This window comes from Lates calcarifer, linkage group LG3 (genome assembly GCF_001640805.2).
Source record: "Lates calcarifer isolate ASB-BC8 linkage group LG3, TLL_Latcal_v3, whole genome shotgun sequence".
Taxonomy (NCBI): domain Eukaryota; kingdom Metazoa; phylum Chordata; class Actinopteri; family Centropomidae; genus Lates; species Lates calcarifer.
Genome location: NC_066835.1, coordinates 7,909,109 through 7,928,669, shown reverse-complemented (window position 1 = coordinate 7,928,669; position 19,561 = coordinate 7,909,109). Strand labels below are relative to the sequence as shown.

At 42.7% G+C, this 19,561-nt stretch overlaps 1 protein-coding gene across 2 annotated transcripts in view; it reads left to right on the top strand.

The window, feature by feature from the left end:
- The first annotated feature begins 1,036 nt into the window (after positions 1-1,036).
- Positions 1,037-19,561, top strand: part of col8a2 (collagen, type VIII, alpha 2) — a 46,349-nt gene continuing 27,824 nt past the window's right edge. Inside the window, exons 1-2 of one of the 2 annotated variants that reach the window (XM_018666796.2) lie at positions 1,037-1,813; positions 2,698-2,778. The gene's annotated coding sequence lies outside the window, so the exon portion shown is untranslated. The remainder of the gene's footprint in view (positions 1,814-2,697; positions 2,779-19,561) is intronic. The other variant, XM_051065856.1, reaches the window with a different exon arrangement.

The window sequence follows — 19,561 nt, the reverse complement described above, 5'->3', positions numbered from 1 at the left end:
TCGGACACTGAGCTTTTGCTTAATTCCTTCTACCTCTCTCTCCTCTTGCTGTAGCCTTTCAAGATCTACTTGGAATCACAGTCTCTATCTGATCTCTAACTCAGCCAATGGCTTAGTCCCAGTAGGTCTTTCAGGAAAAGGCTAGGCCAGCTTTCCTCCGGCTCGTCCAATCACAGGCACGGAACAGCTTGCTCTTCAAGGTCCACTACCATAGCACAGGGCCAGCTAGCACTCTGCCAATTAAACACTGAATGCTAAGCCTGTACTGGTCTTTCTAAACCTCTGCTCTGTTGGAAGTTACCTGGTGAACGATAAGAAACAACTGTAGTTCGTCCAGGTTGTTAGCTAATATCCAAAACATGATTTCCAATTATCCATGTTGATGAGAATTCATGCATTTTCCCGGCAAATGCTTGGCACGTTTTAAATGTAAGGTCTATTCGATACTTATAATACATCTTGTAGCAATGAATAGCCGGGCTGTAGCAGCGAAATGTGAACTGATGTCATTTACCGCTGTGCTTTGGTGATTAACCCCAAGAGAGTGCTATCGTGTAACGATTACATGCAAACCACTGCAGGTTTTAGGCGACAACACAATGCTCCTTTATGTATTACGCTTTTCCAGTGTTATGCCATGCACAGAGATTATTAATTGGCCATTGGAACTACAAAGCCAGGGAGGAGAGAATTTTTTTTCGGGGAGACACTAGGATTAAAGCCTCTAAAGTGTTTCATGCCAGTATCTACAGGTTCAATTCAATTTGGTTTGCGAGCATGTTTGAAAAGCATAAGGATAAAGGGCAGGGTGATTTCTTGGAAGGTGAGTTTGGGAGGGAGAGGAGAGTGGAGGGAGGCAGAACGAGAGCGAAAGACGCCTCCCAATTCCCCTCTCATCTCTTTTTTGCGTTCCCTTCCCTCCTCTTCATCCTACCCCACCCCTCTCAGTGCAGCTGCTACCCCACCCCTTCCTGCTCACTCCCCTCCTTCCTCAGTGCAGCCAACCTCAGACACTTGCTTTTTGTATGAAGGGGGTTAACCCAATGAACAATCCTGTCTGTCTTTCCCAAAATAAGCCAGTGGGAGAGGGATCGGCGAGTAAGCCAGGGAGATTGGAGCAGCGAGGTGCACAGCCCCTGGTTATAAGTCTTGGGAGTGGGAGTGCAGCCTACTTGGACCCACATATACACTGCCTTGCTGCCTGCCTGACTGCCTGACTGACTTGACTGACTGACTGAGTCTCACTCCACTGTTACTCACTCTCTCTCCCTCTCTGTCCTGCTCCCTCGCTCCTTCCCTCCTACTTTCCACCCTGGAGAGCGAGAGCGCACAGATTGGGGAAGGTGCTCCTCAGACCTGCGTCTGGACAGCTTGAAGACAGCACAGAGAGGATTTTTCCCCCCTCTTCTCACATCTTCTTCCTCACTTTCACCATCTCTGCCAAAAAGCACATGGATGAACTTTTTTGCTTTTTGTCGGAGGCTGAAAAATAAAAGTTAGACAGACAGTTTGCTCCACCTGCAGTTGAAAATATCATATTTTTAACTTTTGTTTTTCGTTGTTTTTTTTCTCTTCCCTGCACTTGTGAGCAGCACTGGACCAATTCAGGGTGCCAGCTCTTTGCCCGGGAGGACACCACTCCTCTTTTTTGGCTGCATGTTCACTGAATATCTGATGCCATTGCATCCCATGGGAGACACGCGTGGCTGAAGCAAGGAGGGAGGTAGAAGAGAGATCCACCTGAAGCTCACACCTACCGCTTCCCTTACCCCAGTGCATCCCCCTGCCCTTTTAACGCTCAGAGGAGAGAAAGGTAAGCCCTACCTGCCCTCACATTTCCACTGGATGTGTCAGCATCCTCGTGTCCTGTCATCTCTTGTTTTTTTCACTTTTATCACATGTGGCGGCAGTGAGCGCGGCCAAAAGAAACAGAAGGAGAGAACAGGAAAGGAAGAAAAAATAAAAAATAAATAAAAAACAGACGGCGCAATATCTTAGTCATGGGACCTGCATAATTCTCCTCAGTCTTAAGCTAGTGCACAGAGTAACAACTTGCAGATTAAAGAGAACTGTTACAGTTTGTTCACCCAGCTCCAGCCGAGACACCATATGGACACTGATGATAATATTTAAGTCGTAGCCAAGCAACCTGTATTTATCTGCTTTGAGTGTCCTCAGTAAGTGATGGTATTGATCACAGATTCTGCTTGTGTATATGAATTTTCAGGTGTTTTCAGACATTGTTGATGCATCTGTATCCCCACATACATCTGGGACTTTTACTGATGATGTTTAAGTGGGCGTGGTGTATATTTGGAGTGTGTATCGAGGTGGGGCGGTGTGGTAGTTGGATATGTACAGCGGGCTTGGCTCGATAGCAGATATTCTGATTATCCTCTTAAGAGGAGTGTCCTCCATGTGGATAGGTCTTGTGTTTGTATCTGTGAATGTAATTGCTACTCATGAGTGATCACAGTCATGACTCACTGTCACATGTTGTGTTGGCATGGACTGCCAACACAACATTGTTGTATAGTTTCTAATAGACTTGGTAAACAATCTTATTATACTGGAAATGGAATGTACCAAGGTGAAGGAATACTGCGTCCTCTTGTTTTTCAACTTTCTTCTTCTCTTCTCTTCTCTTCGTTCCCCTGTTGCTTCACTCTGTCCATCCACTGTGACGCCTCTGGCAAGCGACGCTGCATTCCATTGTAACGACATCCCTCCATCGCAAAACAGAAAGAGGAGCGATAGAGAGAGACTGCAAGTCCTCAGGTATCCTGCAAAATAACAGAAACTTAGACGGATAATAAGAGCTGAGCAAAAATGAAAGGGGAGAAGAGCAACAGGAACACATTAGCAAAGTTAAGAAAACATGTCCAAAAATAAAGGGAAGAATGCAAAATGCATGCTTTGATGAGATGGTACATTTATCGATCACATGTGTTTGAGTGCACCAGCAGAAGGCTTTCTTAGGCAGGAGAGAGGTGGAGAGGAGACGAAGGGAGAGAGAGAGAGAGAGAGAGAGGTGTAGCTTGAGAGTAAGAGAAAGAGGGGGTGGGGGGCGAGTCTGGAAAAGACAGTGGGCTGGAGTTCTGAAACCCAAAAACATTTGGCAGCATCCCTCTATTTCACTGGCTTACGGCAAGAAAAGTCGACTGGATATGTACCTGTGTGTGTGTGTGTGTGTGTGTGTGTGTGTGTGTGCAGCCATACATGGATGCTCCTGAATCTGTGTGAGCATCAAAGTGTGTTACACAATCTTCAGGGGGAGTGGGTGAATGGATACACACTAAAGTGTGAACTCTCCCCCCTGGCAGTGAGGTATGACAGGAGTTCCATGGTCTGCAGAGCTGTTGGTGCGCAGCAGTATCTCTGCTTTACTGTTTAAAGTCGCTCATAAAGTTCAGGCCCTCTCATATAGATTTAGTGGTTTCAAGCCAGCTTCCCAGCCTCTCTTCATTTCTGTTGAAGTAACTGTAGGTGAGAAGATTTATGCTCCTCTAAGCCTCTGCCAGGATCACACCCCTTTTTCATGGCATGTGTTTCTATGCCTGGCACAGGGGTGATAGCAACATTGTGCTGTAACCACAGCAACCCCATGCCACTGACTGGGACTCTGTGTTCTCCAGTGGGTGGCAACTGGTCAGCAATTGGTTTACTGGTGGTTACAAACAGCTCAAGTGTGTGTTTGTGTATGTGGGGTACATACACAAACACACACTTGAGCTGCCACAACTAACAGCCTCCAACCAGCTGCCCATTCCAGTCTTTTGATACTGACTGCCAAAGCGTGACCGACCATACACAAACAACAGTCACGCTAGGATACACAGCGGCGCACACATGCAAACTTTATGCCCTGTGCAAAACAAACATGTACATGGATTTAACACATACACACACATTTCAAACACATGAGCACACTCACACTGTCCGTTGCCAAACCGCCTGCTCATATAGCGCTGAGCTTCTCACGCCCCACTGCAGTTACTTTATAGGCCAGAACGTGTTGAAATTGGGACTTTTAAGACTCCATTTTAGTGAAAATCTTTGAAGATAGTTCCTATTCTGATGTCACTGCGAAAGAACAAGGTCTTCTCTGCCGATCTGTAAGCTTTTTGGTGAGCTTTCATCCTCATTAGATCAGCAAGAGAGACAGAAAGGAAAGATTGGATGGCTCTGATATAAGGCATTATGAATGTCTCCTTTTTCAGTTGGGCACCTTACTGTACTTCTCATTCTTGCTTTAAAATCTCTCGCTCTGTTTCATTTGGAACTAGAAGAGGCCAGGTGGGGGTGTATCCAGTAGTATTGGATGTTTGACATACGTGCTCTCTCCTTTTGGGCTAAATCCGATAAGCATGTTGAAAATCCAATTTGGGTACAAATGGAACACAATTTGTGGCATCTGACATCCCTGACTGCCCCCTTGTTTTCTCCAATGCCTCATCATTACACTGTGTTAAGAACAAGGCCATTGTAACAACAGTCTTTGAAAATATGGTCTACGATTAGGAAAAACAGTGGATGGTAAAATTCCTCTCTGCTTGCCCCTGTTTGTCCCTGCCTCTTCTCTCAGTATAGACGACTCCTTTGGTATTGGCATGGGCAACATGAAGGTCCTTTTTATAGATAAAATATTTCCTACCTTTGAGCAAGACCCTCACCTGCCTCCCTGGCACACTCACTCTAGCCATATCCACTTATTGGAGTTTAATCCTCAAAACACTGTCCAACATTTCTACAATGGTAATTCAGCCTGATCCAATGATAGCTATTTCTGGCGTAGTGCGAGAGAACAATAATAATCCTTCTGGAACAAAACTTTAAATAACAAAATTTGTCACTGTGTCAGCACGGATATCGATCCCTCTTTAGTGGAAGACTCCTCATCCACCGAATTGGACACAGTAGCTGAGGGGGGTGAAGCATCAAATTTGAAAAATTGAGAATCGTGATACGTGGCTCCTCAGAGAGAAAATTTAGAAACCATTTATGGATTACATTAGAGCCCAGCTTTAACACCCTTTTCTGTATCACCCTGTCTGTGGTCTGTAAAATAGTCTACACTTTGTGGCCACAGGGAGGCAGAATAGGCAATTTACTGTCAAACAGATAGAAACACATAGTGTCCTTTAGTTTACAGGGCCTGCTGTTACATTTGTGAATGCTTAGTGAATCTTATTGTGACTTTATGTGTGTTATTACATGTCACAAATGTAATTCTACATATAACACTGATAATATATAATCTAGTTTCTCATTCCTCAGTTACCAGTCATGATTCATCCATTGTCTCTGCTTAGCATTTACCTTCGAGTTACCGGAGCTCTCAGTCTCACTCTTGTCTGTAGTCTTCCTTAAAGATGCCAAATTACTTTTAAAATTGTCTCAAAACCTTTATACATCACTTGCATGTACTACATTGTACTCCCTAAAAGTCCTACAGGTCGTGTTTGTATATGCTTTTGCATGTGTGTGGGTCAGTCTTAATGCCGTGCTAGCAGGAAATGAAGAAGAATGCCACTCATTCTCAAGGAACAGTAAACGCCCATTTATTCCCAAACCCAAACACCTTCAGAACACACACACACACACACACACACACACACACACACACGTTTTCCTTTTGTTTCATATGTACTTTAAGAGGAAACAGAGTGAAAACAGGGCACTCCTTTAAGGATCTCTCCAACAAAGAGTGTATTTGTTTGTTTTCTTCAAGTGCCCTTTTCTGCTGTAAGGCCGTGCCTGTAATTACACACACGCACATACTGTACATGCACACACTCTTCAGCACGTATTATAAAACTTTGCTAACTAGTGCTGCTGATATTCTGAATGAGGAATGGCCGTGAAGGGCGGTGGAAACAGAATACAGGCCCTGGTCTTAATCATTGCCTGGACCATAACATTCAAGATTAATAGGCCGGATTTGTTTTTCAGCTAAAAAGAGGGAGAAGAAAAAGGGAGAGAGAGAGACAGTAAAAGACTGAAACATATTTTTGCGTGCAGTTGCATGAAGATTTGCATCTTGTCTCCCTTTACTTCCTTTTACCTCGTATGTTTATAGTCTCTAAGCTTGTTTACACATCAACAGTAGCCATCTTGGCCTGGACACACAGCTGATATATGTGGAAGTCAGTCAGCTCTATGGCAGATAGTGAATCTGCACAAACATATGGCCCTCCAGAGTGGATGGAGGAGCATGTTGTTAATCAGGACCTTGTATTGAAGGACATTGTTTTGGCTCTTAGCTCTGTATGAGCTCTGAAGAAGCAGAGCAAAGGACAGAAGGAGGTGGAGAGAAACAAAAAAAAATGTGGAGAGTTTTCTATGATTCTAATTCTGCTTTATTTGTATTAAAATTTTGGCAACTCAACTTATTTTGTTCTCTCTCTCTGTCATTCTCTGATTCATTTGTCTGTCTCCCTTTATCTGTGTTTATCTGTCTCCCAGTTGCACTTTCAGTCTCTTATAACTGTGTCTGGACCAAAGGGAGTTTTTCCACTGGGCTAGCAGCAACAGGGGGACAGAGAAGGAGAGACAGGGAGACCAAGCAGTGGGGAGGCTTGGCAGACGCCCCTTGTTATTTTTCCTCCACCTCCCATTGACTCTGTCAGCAGTGGGTCAGTCTTAGAAGAGCCTGCAGGCTCAGAGGGGCTTGACAACATGCCCTCTTAGTCTGTCAGGGGGAACTTATCACAGGCATGCTTACGAGACAGTAGCAGGGGTAAGAGGGGACTTTCATCGCCACTTTGTCGCTTTTTCCCCTTTTAACATTCCCCCTTCCGTCTTGATTTCATTCCAGTTGCCCCTGCTTGTTCCCTTCCTTCCATCCTCCTTCATCATTTTTTACTGGTGTAGACTACAAATCCTCTCGAATCAAACCTTCGCTCTTTACGGGGCTCAAACTAAAACCCCTGTGGTAAAGCAACCTTGCTCTCCAATGCCAGACATTGCTTTTAGTCAGTGAGGCCTGAACAAGGCGCAGTAACTAAGCCACCGACAACACACGTATTAAGCAATGCTTCCTGGAGTCAAATCTATATTTTTCCAATGGTGTGTGTGGAGTTTTTTGGGACGGCGGCTCGTGTTTTCAAATAGAATCCAACAGGAACAAACAGGACTGAGAGCCTGAGCGCTCATCCAGCTACAGTGCTGTTCTTAGTTAATGGGATGTGACATCTTGCGCTCTTCCGCTGAGGCTGAGTTTTCCCTCGTTCAACTCTGGATGCAAGAGAGCACGAGTTTCCCCATGACTGTTGGAGGAGGATGCGTGTGACCTGCCCACTTACCACTCTCACTTATGGGAAAAAAAGGGATCCATAAGACTGAGCGAAGCCAAGTGAAGATTGCTCGATGCGCAAGCCTTTGTATGTTCAAGTAGCTAGTACAAATGAGCATGTGTGTACAGTGCATGTGGGTAGGTTTATTTGCCTTTGGGTTTTGACTCTGCTACCTCTCATTCATTGCCCCTCAGTTCACCGTCTGGCAAGAATTTTGTTTGGGGCTTCCAAAAGCAGGTCGTTGAGCCAACTCTTAACAGGGGTCAACTCCCCAGTATAAAACTTGCATTATCCCTCTTTTCATCTTGTTACAGACGTGCTTCCCAAGCCAACTGTTTATTTTTATTATTTCACTTCAGATGCAGGATGGATATATCTCTCTCTGATGGGTCAATACTGAGTAAGGGGTTGGAAACAGCTCTTCTGAGACCGTTTGAAAATCTCCAGACTTTGTTTTTGTTCAGTCTGAGCTTGATTTAGACGTTTGCGTAGGTGTTCGTAAAACGAGAAAAGAGACCGGGGTTATTGTGGTGTTATGGTCCCCTCGGAGCGGGATAATAAAAAGCATTTCATTTCACAGAGCCAGATTCTGGAGTAGGAAATGGATACTTACTAAGTGACACATGTATTGTGTGCTCACACACACTGGATTTTTTTTTCCTAATCTGCGGTAGCAGACAGGAGCCTCATATCTACTATGCATCTACAAGTTTTCTTCCACCAATTACCTCATAGTTAAGCTTGCAACAGTCAAAGGAATAGTTCAACATTTTGACAAATACACTTACTTGCTTTCTTACCGGGAAGATCTGTACCAGGCTACCAGTACCTCTAAAGCTCATCCATAAATAAAAAGTAGACCCACACTAGATGTTTTCACTCATTTCCAGTCTTTATGCTAAGCTAAGCCAACCAACTACCATTTGTAGCTTCATATTTAGCAGAAAATCAAAGTTAGTTAATGTAACATAAAAAAAGAACAGAATTTTAAATTATGATATTATCCATAGCACATTTAAAGCAACATTGAATTCTCTTTTTGGCCACTTGGGAGCAGCAGAGCAAGTCATAAAAACACTAGTGATATACTGCCTTATACACATTATATAGCGCTGATGGTGAGTATGTTTATTAGCATCTATTTTTTTGGCCAGCAGAAGAATATTCGTCTAGTATTCACTCTCCTTTTAGCTCTGTTTTGATCTTCACCAACTTCTGAGGGAAAGATCTCATTCTTTAGCTGCTAACTGCGTCCACTATGTGGACATTTAGTATAGTACAGTATTGATCAGTGTTATGCTATGGTGCAGTTGCTGGAATGTAATTCAAGATATGCTTTGAAACAGTGGGAGGTTATGGCACAAACAACAGAGGAAAGTTAAGAGAGAGGCAGTTGTGACATTTCAGCATCTGCATTGAGCTTATCATGATGAAGTAAATGCTGCTCATTGTGATATGAAATGGAAACATTTAAGACTGTCAGTGTGTCTGTCTGACATCCTCTCACATCTTACTCACTCTGCTGTCTTTCACTAGCAGGTGACTACAGGTTCCCACCACATGGCCACAGACATCTGTAAGCCCTCACTCTTCAAGCCTTAAACAAACAGGGGTTGCCAGTTACTGCCCAGATAAACACCTGAAATTTAACTTGGCTCACAGTGTCCCTCAAAAAGATGTATTTAAGAGAACTTATCCCCCACAGTGGACCACCCCTGGGCTTTTTGGTTGTTTCTTTTGAAAATTATGTTATGTCACACTGTATTATGCATCTCAAGAGCATAAATTACCCCTCTAGTAGTTCATACAGTCTTTGTGTACTCTTATATATATTTACCATGGCTTCAATCCCATGTGAAGACTGCAAATCAAAACAACTTATTAGACAAAACACACAAATTTTGCTCGAGCCATTACAGTATCCCATAGTTGTTTAATGCAGGGTGCTGGTTCGCCCAGACTTTATGTTTAAATGGCCTTGGCTTAGAGACTTAATCTTTTCTGTACAGACTTTGAGCTCATTGAGCAACATGTGTTTCATAATGCAATGCTCAGAGGCATTAGGCAGCATACAACACAACCAGTCCTTCAAGGCTTTTGTCCTAATCATTTCCTGTAATCAGCAGCAAAGCAGTGAAACGGTGAAATGAAAAAGCGACTTTGTGCTCATTCCAGCTCGTTTTAGGTGAGCGCAGTGTGAGCGTCACTTTTCTGACTGTGTTCTGCGTTGTGTGTGTGTGTGTGTGTGTGTGTGTGTGTATACGTGGTCTTAACTGCAGTTCTCTTGTTTCTGTTTATCCCTGCAATATATGTAATGCTTCCTGAAGTTAGACAGGAGAGGCCATGAAGTCTGGCAGCATTCCTATGTGCTTAAAGAAGCTGTTGAAGAAGAATTATTTTGTTTCATGCTCACAAGACAGGGAGGGTTATTGCTTTGCCTCCAGTAACAATTTAGGAGGGATACAAGAGGAATAGAGTTTCATGAAGAACATTTGAGTTGCTGTACAGTGAAGACTAAGATAAACAAACACAAGACTAATTGGATGACAGCCTCACTGTTTGCCTCACCATTGCGAATTTGTTCGGTTTTGTCTGTCAATGTGAACTTAAGTAGGTAACAGTAGTAAGCATGCAAGCAAGTACGGAAAGCTTTTTTGTAATAAAACCTGGCATTTAAGCTAGTGGTGCCTTGTTCACCATATATAATGATGACGTTAAGTACATTTCTGCAGATCAAATACAATATTGTACAATGTCTTTACCCTTTTCCGCATATGAGAGCAAGATTAGAGGGGTTTCAGAAGCTGCTGTTGGCTGTAAGAACACAGCTGTAGTTGCATAAAACACCATAGAAGTGAACTGTCTTGTTAAAAATCAAGAAAGGTCAAAGATTTACATGAGCTGAGCTTAAACTTGGATGTTCTAAGGATGATAGTTTGCAGAATAAAAAGATCCTCTACCTGACATTAACCATGCAAGTCTGCAGTTGTTTGGACAGTGAACGCTACAGAAGTACAACCACTTCTGGGAGGATGTTCTTTGGCCAACCAACATAATACTTAATTAGAGAGGGCTTTGAATCAATTACCACTCACTTTCATGTGGTTTGCAGATGGCTACACATTCTCTCTACCCGACTTTTTTTTTTCTCTTTCCTGTGTGAGTCGCCAGCAAAAAAAAAAAAAAAAAAAACCCTGTTGCGTTGCCTCATTGCTAATTTGAACCAGAGAAGTGGTCATTTCCTAACAGTGGGCCTCGGTCTGCTCCGCAAGTCGAACCGACAACCAGCCCAATGGAGTCTGAGCTGGAGTACTCCCAAAGCTGGGCAGAAACCACACAAACCCAAGTCTTCCTGACATGTGGTGAAAGTGTGATAGGGATATGGGAAACATCAGGGAGGGTTAGGAAAAAGGGATGGCGATGGATCCATTTGGAAGAGAAAGGAAAAGATCGAAGTGGGACATGATGAAAATGGGGATATGAGAAAGTGGAATTGGTGGTGATTGTGGGAAAGAGGCAAAGAGAGGTGAAAGTACAGGAAAAGATTTGAAGGTAGGAGAAGCAGAAAAGAGAAAATAAGCTTGGTCTGAGGAGCACTCAGTTTGTAGCAGCCATGTGGCGTCTTTGATCTGGCCGAGGATTTGAACCAGTGTCAACAGAAACATGCAGGGGCCGTCTGTTTGCTCCCAGACACAGATCATTCCTCCATGAATTACTCTGCTTCAGTTCGCCGCAACCTCTTTACTACTCCAATGTTTGTTTACCCTGTCGGGAACACCCGGCCCATTCCTCAAGTTGAGCAACAAGCTCAGTAATACCCCAGAACTCCTGCAATCAGCTAAACTTTCTATGCTGTTAATCTCTTGGGGGAAGCAGAAATCTGGGTAGTTTTGAAGATTTAAAAGATACATTTGAGTCAAACAGTGCTGCCTTTATATTCTGTAGTTTACTCAGCAACAGAGTCATTTCTCATTTAGTCCTGTAATACAGGATCCATTCATTATACTCCAGTCACTGTCTTCCATCATAGGGACGAAGCATGTTCTGTATGCCTCGTAGTCTGGAAGGAAGAGGGAGGGATAACAAGGAGGCGGAGGAGGAAGACGAGGATGCAGACATGTCCGCCAGATCGTTATAGCGAGAGGATGTGTCCTGAATGCTGTGTCCCTGCCATATAACAGCCTGCTGATTCAAACCTCATGTTGGGAGCAGAGAGACAGAAAAACGACAGTACAGTTAGAGGCTTGCTCATGGTTAGACTGCAAACAGTATCCAGAGAAGTTATTTTGTTTTTAAAGCTGCACAAATCAATATTTTAACACAAACAAATGATTGTATGCAGTGTGAGAGGGATCGCTATCTGAACCCACAAAGAGTTATCACCTGACTCTGTAGTGGCACTCAGCTCTACAGACCTTTTTGGCATCTTTCAGCTCATTGTTTTGGATTTATGGCGCAAAACTTAGCCTTTGGACAGATCTATCTTAAGTCTTTGACATTATCCCAAGTGATGTCATCGTTGTTATATTGGCTCAAGCTTGCAAAGTACAAAATTCTAAGAGAAAAACTAAGATATGTTATCAAGTTGGCATTATGGGAAGTGTAGGATCCAATGTTTTTGGAGCTTTACCTACAGAAAGGACTAAAATTTTACAATGTAATACTATACATAAACGTAGCAAGTTGTCATCTCCAAAGCCGGATCTTATTTTATTTGAATTGGAAAGGACAAAGAAATATGAAAATTACTTAAATTTCTTACAAATTACCTCCTCTGATTGTGTTATTCTGTGAAAATAAGAAGGCATGCAGATATGCATAAATTCAAGTTTCAGGTTTGAGTCTTTGGTTCTAGGATGTTCATAATTGTCAGTATAAAAACAGACATCTGTGTCGTGTGAAAATGGTTAAAATATCATAGACATGAGGAGAACCACATATCTGTGTACTTAATCCTCCCTCTCTGGGAGTGGATCAGCCAGGACATCTAGTCTTCAGGGATGCTGAGGAAGGCCAGCTGAGACAAGCCAGGCGCAACGAAGTAGGGAAGCACACAAACAGCCATCCACTCTCACTTGGAGACAATGACAAATCCAGACTCCTTCAACACTTGTGGGGAATGTGTGCAGACCCCCTCCAAGTCAACGCAGTACACACTAACAGTGCCCTAATGAATTGTGGTCCTGTCCCCCGGAGGGCTGTACACAGTGTGTGTGTGTGTGTGTGTGTGTGTGGTGTGTGTGTGTGTGTGTGTGTGATCCAAAAACCAGGTTCCCTGACATTTCTCTCTGTCTTGTGTCTTTTCCTGTTCCCAAGCATAATTCTGTTGATAACACATGTCTTGCTGTTTTCTCTGGAGTTTTGCTTGTCGAAAGGCATCTCCCAGTGAGCAGAGAGTGATGATAGTCAGATAGGCTTAACACAGAGCTCCTCTCCAAGACAGATAATGCTTCTGTTGCACAGGGCCATATCACTCTGGTCCATTTGCTCCTGACTGTAAGGGAGAACAGTCACTTTTATGCAAGAGACCACACTTTGTGTTCAACCTGCAATAATTTTTCCCTTTTTACATCACTACGAACATAATATTTCCCTAAATATGTCTGTAAAATAACATTGTCACTTAATCTAATCCAGAATTGTGCAGAATTGTCTAATCAATGTTCTTGTCTGGTGATGGGTTGGAAAGAAAATAGCAATTACAGTCCAAGAGTGGCAGCGTTGTTAGTAATATGGCCGCCATTGTTACAGGGATTATTTTAAACTCATTGTTAGACTCACACACACTGCTAGAGGCACATACTATACACGACAATGGTTGTCAAAAAACTACTGTGCGAGGAAACCAGAGGGACCGAAACTTCACGAAACAGAAGCTGAGGTGCGGGGGTTTCTCACTGCTGCTTTCCTTCTTGATCAGCGATGCATATCAAACAAATGGGAGAACAATGTTGAGGTATGCACTCTGTGGAGTCTGCATCGATTAATCTGCTAATCTACTCCATGTGACGCTCCTCCTGCCTTCGTCCCTGCCCATTACACTGCTCTCAATACGATTATTCAGAGAGGAGAGGGAAAAAGAAAAGCATTAGTTGTAATGCTGCCAGGGTCCAAAATTGTCCAAATAGTTCTCAGGCCTGCCAGACACAACAGCATATTCACAGTCTCGGCCCGTCTGTGGATTCAATTCCGTTTGGCACATTTTGATTCTGTCCTCTGTTGTGTCCTTTTGCAGTTTTGGCATTTAGCTAAGATACTGCCTACATGTCTTGTCTGTCTATTGTCAAGAAATGGCATTACAGTGCTGTTCTTGTGCATAAGCATAAAGTCATGTTCCCATGCAGAGACTCAAACTCTGTGTCTTCCCAGCCGTCTACATATTCTAGGCTCCAGGGAGGAAGGAGTCTTGTCAGTGCCTCATCAGTAACCTCAGATGCTCTTCATCCTATATCCTCCCTGCATCTTTTCTCTCTAGGTTTCTCTACTGGTCCATCATTCGCTCCCCAGAGGGCGTGAGGAATGCATCTGTAATCATTTTCAGTGCATTTTTCTGCAACAAGAGAGAAGCTCAAGACAGTAACACAAAGTGTTGGGTGGGCGTGAGCATACGCAGAGATGCAGACAGCACAGACAGGCAGACAGAGTAATGGATGGTGATGTTTGTTAGCTGAGAAAATCATCTGATCTGCCGATACAGAAATTAAGACTGGCCAGGACTGGACCGGACTGGATCTCAAAACTGTCCAAGAACAAAAAACATCTTTGTTCTGTTGACTTATGATGGTTTGGGAAACACAGTTTTCAACCCAGATGGTAGGGTTTTGTCTCCACTATCAGTCTAGACTCCATTTATTTACACATCTGTGCTCATGCGATAAGCAAATTGTAGTCATTACCTTATGAGTGTGAGAGGGCAATTGTGTTTTTCCCCATGATGTGGATAAAGAAGCAGAGGCAGAAGGGGGCTGGTGGGGGACGCACACAAGCAAAAATGAGTGTGACCACTGTGGGAGATGTGGTGAACATCAAGAAGTGGGGGTGGAGGTGGAGAGGGTCTGGAGGGGTGGGGGGTGGGCGGGTGAAAGAAATTTGGCATTGCTGATGGAAACAGGGTCTGGAGCCGGCGCACACTCACACATAAACACATACATACGAGCTCTCAGAGGACAGACACCAGCACCCATCATTCAAACGGCATTTTAAGGGCCATTTAAGTCATTCCAATAAAAACCGCAGCCGTTATAATATGTTGTCCAGGGGAGCCAGAGGGAGGGAAAGTTATGGCATGGGCAGGCTACGGGTAAGGGGTAGTCGAAAGAAAATGCAGGAAAAGTAAGTCAGACAATGTTTGTTTTCAAGTCTGCACTTTGAGTCTTTTTCATGTCATTCTTCCCTCCCTGCTTTTCTCAGTGAGAGGGAGGCCAAGCTCTCCAGTCTGGGAAAATGATTTAGTAATAGCAGGAAGGTGTTATATTCCTGCCAGTCTTATCAATAATCAGATTAGTTCTCCTGTGTGGTGAATGTTTGATATCTACCACTGGTGTAGTTCTGTTGGCTTCAGTGCAGTGATTTGTCCACACAGTACCCAAATACTGACCCCATGTTGGCAACTTCTGTCTGGAAACATTTCACAGGATGTCTGACCCTGCGGTGCACTCTGCTATCTTCTGCTTGTTGCTAATACCTATTTATTTACCCAGATGTGTAACCCCTTACCAGTATGCCACTGTTGCCACCCCACCATTAAGAACCCAGACTACCTGCAGACAACAACCTCCTCCAAACATGTGACCAACCAGACCAACATGTAGCAGGAAAGTGGGGCAAGTTATCTGTCTGCCTCACGACCTTAAATCTCCATCCAAGGCCAACAACCGCATATGCAGCATTGCATTCCGACGACTGTTATTTCGGCATTATGTCTATTTGCACTGTTCTCAACTGAGGGGCTGTGAGAAGCCGTCTAAACACAGATCTCTCATACCGCGCGATCCTGGCCAGTATTAGCATAGCCGACTAAGTGCAAATATGGAGCAGGGCAATAGAGATGTCATATAATCGCTACTCCTTGACTTCATTGGCCGTGTTCTTCATTTTCTTTAGTGTCTTGATACTTTTTTTTTAAACCAAATCTTCTTTTATCCACCTCTTTAGTCAGAATCTTAAGCATTAAAATCATCCTACCAAAAATCATTTTCTTACATCCCTCCAGTCATGGAGGTAATTTTGGTGTCACTTGTTCAGATTTTGAGATTTCCATCTTACTCTAATACAATGCTGGTGGATATAATTTTATCTGCTGTATTTGCAGCAATAACATAACTTCTAAAAAATACAACAGCAACATGACTCATGCAAGACTTGAGTCACAAATCTGGTGATTTTATTCTTGACTTTACAAAATTTAAAAAAGATATATACTTCTTCTGAATCAAACAGCAGCCAATCAGGTTGCACAAGTAGGGGGTATACAAGTTTTTCCTCTGCAGACCAGCAGACAAACAAAAGACTCACAAGGATATGAGATACAACGTTTAGGACTTCAGCTTGACTTGGGACTTGTTTGTCCTGACGTGGAACTTGATTTGGTAATTCATAACCAAGACTTGGAACGTATTTGTGACCTGCAAAACAATGACTCTGTCCCATGAACCTGTTAATCTGGATAATTCCAAGAACTCCATATCAGAGGTTTCCATTGGGACCATTTCTTTGGTAGAAAGTGGTTCCAATGAAAACTGCTCACAGCAACTTCTACTGACCATCATAGCAGCATAATAAGGTCCATGAGTCTGGAGAGGGACGTTGATGTTGAATTTTTTAAATGTAATTTTTCAATTGTGCAAGACCGCAAATGAAATTTCATTTACCTTCATTGTATTTGGTGGCAGGAGAAATCTCACAGACAAATATCTCAAAACACTGGCACATAAAACCAAAAGTTTCTATCCAGCTAGATACCACAGCAAATTGTTTTTAATGTAATAATATAACAGTAATTTGAGTGACTGACCGTTAAAACACCAACGCCAAGTTAGTGCTTTTATATCACAATGGACTCTGGCTGTTCTTTGCACCCTGAATCAATGGTTTGGCTGACCACCTCAATTCATTCTTCTCTATTTTTACTTAGACTCGCATGTCTGTGATGCATATGTATGCACACCCTCAGTCATGCTGATATGCTGAAGGCTCTGAACATTTTTACACACCATTCAAAATCCATTACCCCTGATTTGCAGAACACGCATTAGCTTATTCTCCTTCTAACCCACCTACCACAAACCTCACCCTCGACATGCGCCACCTCCACCTCCAGCAAATGTAAAGTTTTCTTAAACTTATGGTTTGAGCATGAGTCGATGTCTCCTGTCCCCATCTAGTTTTGCTTTGCATATAAAAAAAACATACATACACACACACACACGTGCGCAGAGTGTTGGGGTTTTCACTCCTACCTCTCCAGACCTAAGTAAATACGCTGGCTTCCAAACCATACAGAGTCGTGCTAAAGAGACACGTCAGACGGGGCCCGGGGTTATGCTTTCTCAGCAGTGGATGAATGATTTGAAAGGAAGGAGAGGTTTTGTGGGCAATTTACATACGCGGGACTTTGAGTCATTTCGGGGTCGTTTGCGGGCTGTAGGCAGCCCTTGGCTTTGGACAGACCATCATATCTCTGTTTGATAGCCATCATTCACACGTGCCCTTTCACTACTCAATCATGACTGCACACTTCACTAGGAAAAATGAGGGAAAGATGTTTGCATCTGTAAAGAGATAAAAAAGTGGGAGCACAAATAAGTAAACAAGGGAGACAAAAGACAGAAATACTAGACATACAATCTGTTTCCATTGTGTACCGCATGCCCTTAGAGCACAGACTTCTGATTTGGTTAATGATTCTTTTACCCACCTCCCTCCTCTCTGCGTTGCCCTCTAGTATGATATTGCTCAACTGGAAAAACAATGGCAGAAGTCCTCCATCTGGTTGTAGTTTGTATCCCGTGCCAGTTTGAGTGGGAGTGATAGAGAGACCTCCGAGGGGCTTGAAACAACAACAGTTCACAGTCGAGAAGACTCGTTGCATATTTCCAGCTACTGTAGCAATAAACACACACTCACACACACACACACACACACACACATACACACACAGACACATGTTCATACATAGAGAGACTCAGGCACGTAACTATTAAATTGATATAATTTGAAAATCTGGTGACTGATTGCGTTCAGGGGAATGGCAGAATGGACAGGTATTGAAATGACATTAAAATTATGAATTGTATGATGAGACAGAGGGAGAGAAAGTATGACATGTATTGGGCCCATGACAAGTGCAGTGGTGGAATGTCCTGGGGTGTTTTAATGGAGTTTGTCTCTCCACACCTGTGGAACTAATAGCGAGCCACTGAAGTCAGATGTCCTATGAAAATATTTGGTGGAATGAGAGAGGGGGAGAAGGGGGCGTGGATCAGTTCGGAGGTTCATACCTAAAGACAGGCGTGTAGTTTGGCTACAGCTTAGGATTTCCATTAAACGGCAGGTTTGAGGAACAAGATAATTGCTCTAGCAGAGTCTCCAGCCTGAACCCTATCTCCTCCTCTATCCCTGTTTCTCATAGAAGCACTCTGATCCATGTGCTGAAGAGTCACTCAGAAGAAAACACACTGTTTATGTTGTTTGTTGTTGTTTTTTTTCTAATTGATTAAAATCAGTGAATACTCAATACAGTCATTTTGACAGTACATGTATGTTTGTGGAAACCACACCACTAGCCATTTAGATCTTAGAACATTTGGATATCTAGAATTAGACTGAAGATTTCAAATCTCTTTCATTGATTGAGCAACATGTGTGCATGAAACCGTTTTATTGCTTTTATTAAATTACTTAAAAAATGCACGGCTTTCAAGCGAAAAACACTTCTTCTTTTCTTTTTGTTTTCACCCGACAACAGTGATATGCCTACAAAGGTTTTATGAGGTCAGTGGGGATAAGAAGCCAGAATGTGGTATGGAAATGGGCCTGGTAGCATTAGGGGATTGGTTGAGGCTTTCCACTGATGCAAACACTCCCCCTGTTGCTCCGTCTGTCTTCCTTTGAAGTCAACGATGGCAATAGTTATCTCAAATGATGATGTTCCCAAGTCCTTTTTACAACTTTAGAGTGAGTTGCGGTAAGCCTTTCACTGGCTCTTGTCCAGTTCAAAATATGTGTGTTATTTATTAGTTACTTATTTTTCTAAATATCTGCCAATGGGGCTTGATATTTTTCAAGTTCAATTCTGCTTATTTTGAAAAAGATTCTTTGATCATTTTATTGAAGCCAGTAATGTTAGATAGTCTGCGTTTTAAGTCAATCTGGCGACATGGCTCAAGGGATAGCAATGTCAGTCAGTTCACCACTTTGGTCAGAAGTGAAATATCACAACAACAATGGGATGGATTGCTATTCAATTTAGTACAGATATCCATGGTACAGCCATGAATATTAAACATTGTGAGCATGTTAGTATGCTAGTTTTATTGAGTTCATGGAGCTTGTAAGTATGGCTCTTTTCATGGTCTTGTTTGAATGTGAATACATGTTTTATGTGATGCTCTTTGATCACATCATTAACTGACGTTAGAATGTCTGCCCTCCAAAATGATGTATGAGTAAATAAAAGCTAAAATGTGTTGAGGTTTTTGCAATTTGTATGGGTTTTCTTGATCCCTTTTGCATCCACCAGCCCTGGCATTGAGGAAAACTACTGTGGAAAGAGAAATCTGACTAATTTGCTGACAGTGTAAAGACGAAGTAAAGACTTTTCTACTATAATGGACAACCATTAGCACATGTTAGTGTAGTTTTTGGATGTCTGCTTTAAGGAGTGGTGGTATGTTTATGAGCCCGCTCTCAAAATTCCTGTCCCCAATTAGGGTAAGGCCAATGAAACCATACCATACATGAGAGTGGGGGAGCTATCTACATTCATTTGAGTGACAGACACTCAAACTCTATGATTAAGAGAAGGTCTTGCAGTAGTAAGAGACACAATTTTATGTACATTGTCTATGATAATAAAATTATGATATATAAGTAAATAACTTAAAAACAAAGAAAACAAAGAAGTCTTCTGCATATTTGTACAAAGCTACTCAAAGAAGAAAAGTATTTAATACCTCATACCAGATACTACTGAATTACTGTCTCTTCTGTATGTGGTAAAGAGCCTGTACAGGCGAACATAGAGTGACGTGGGTAACAAACATGAT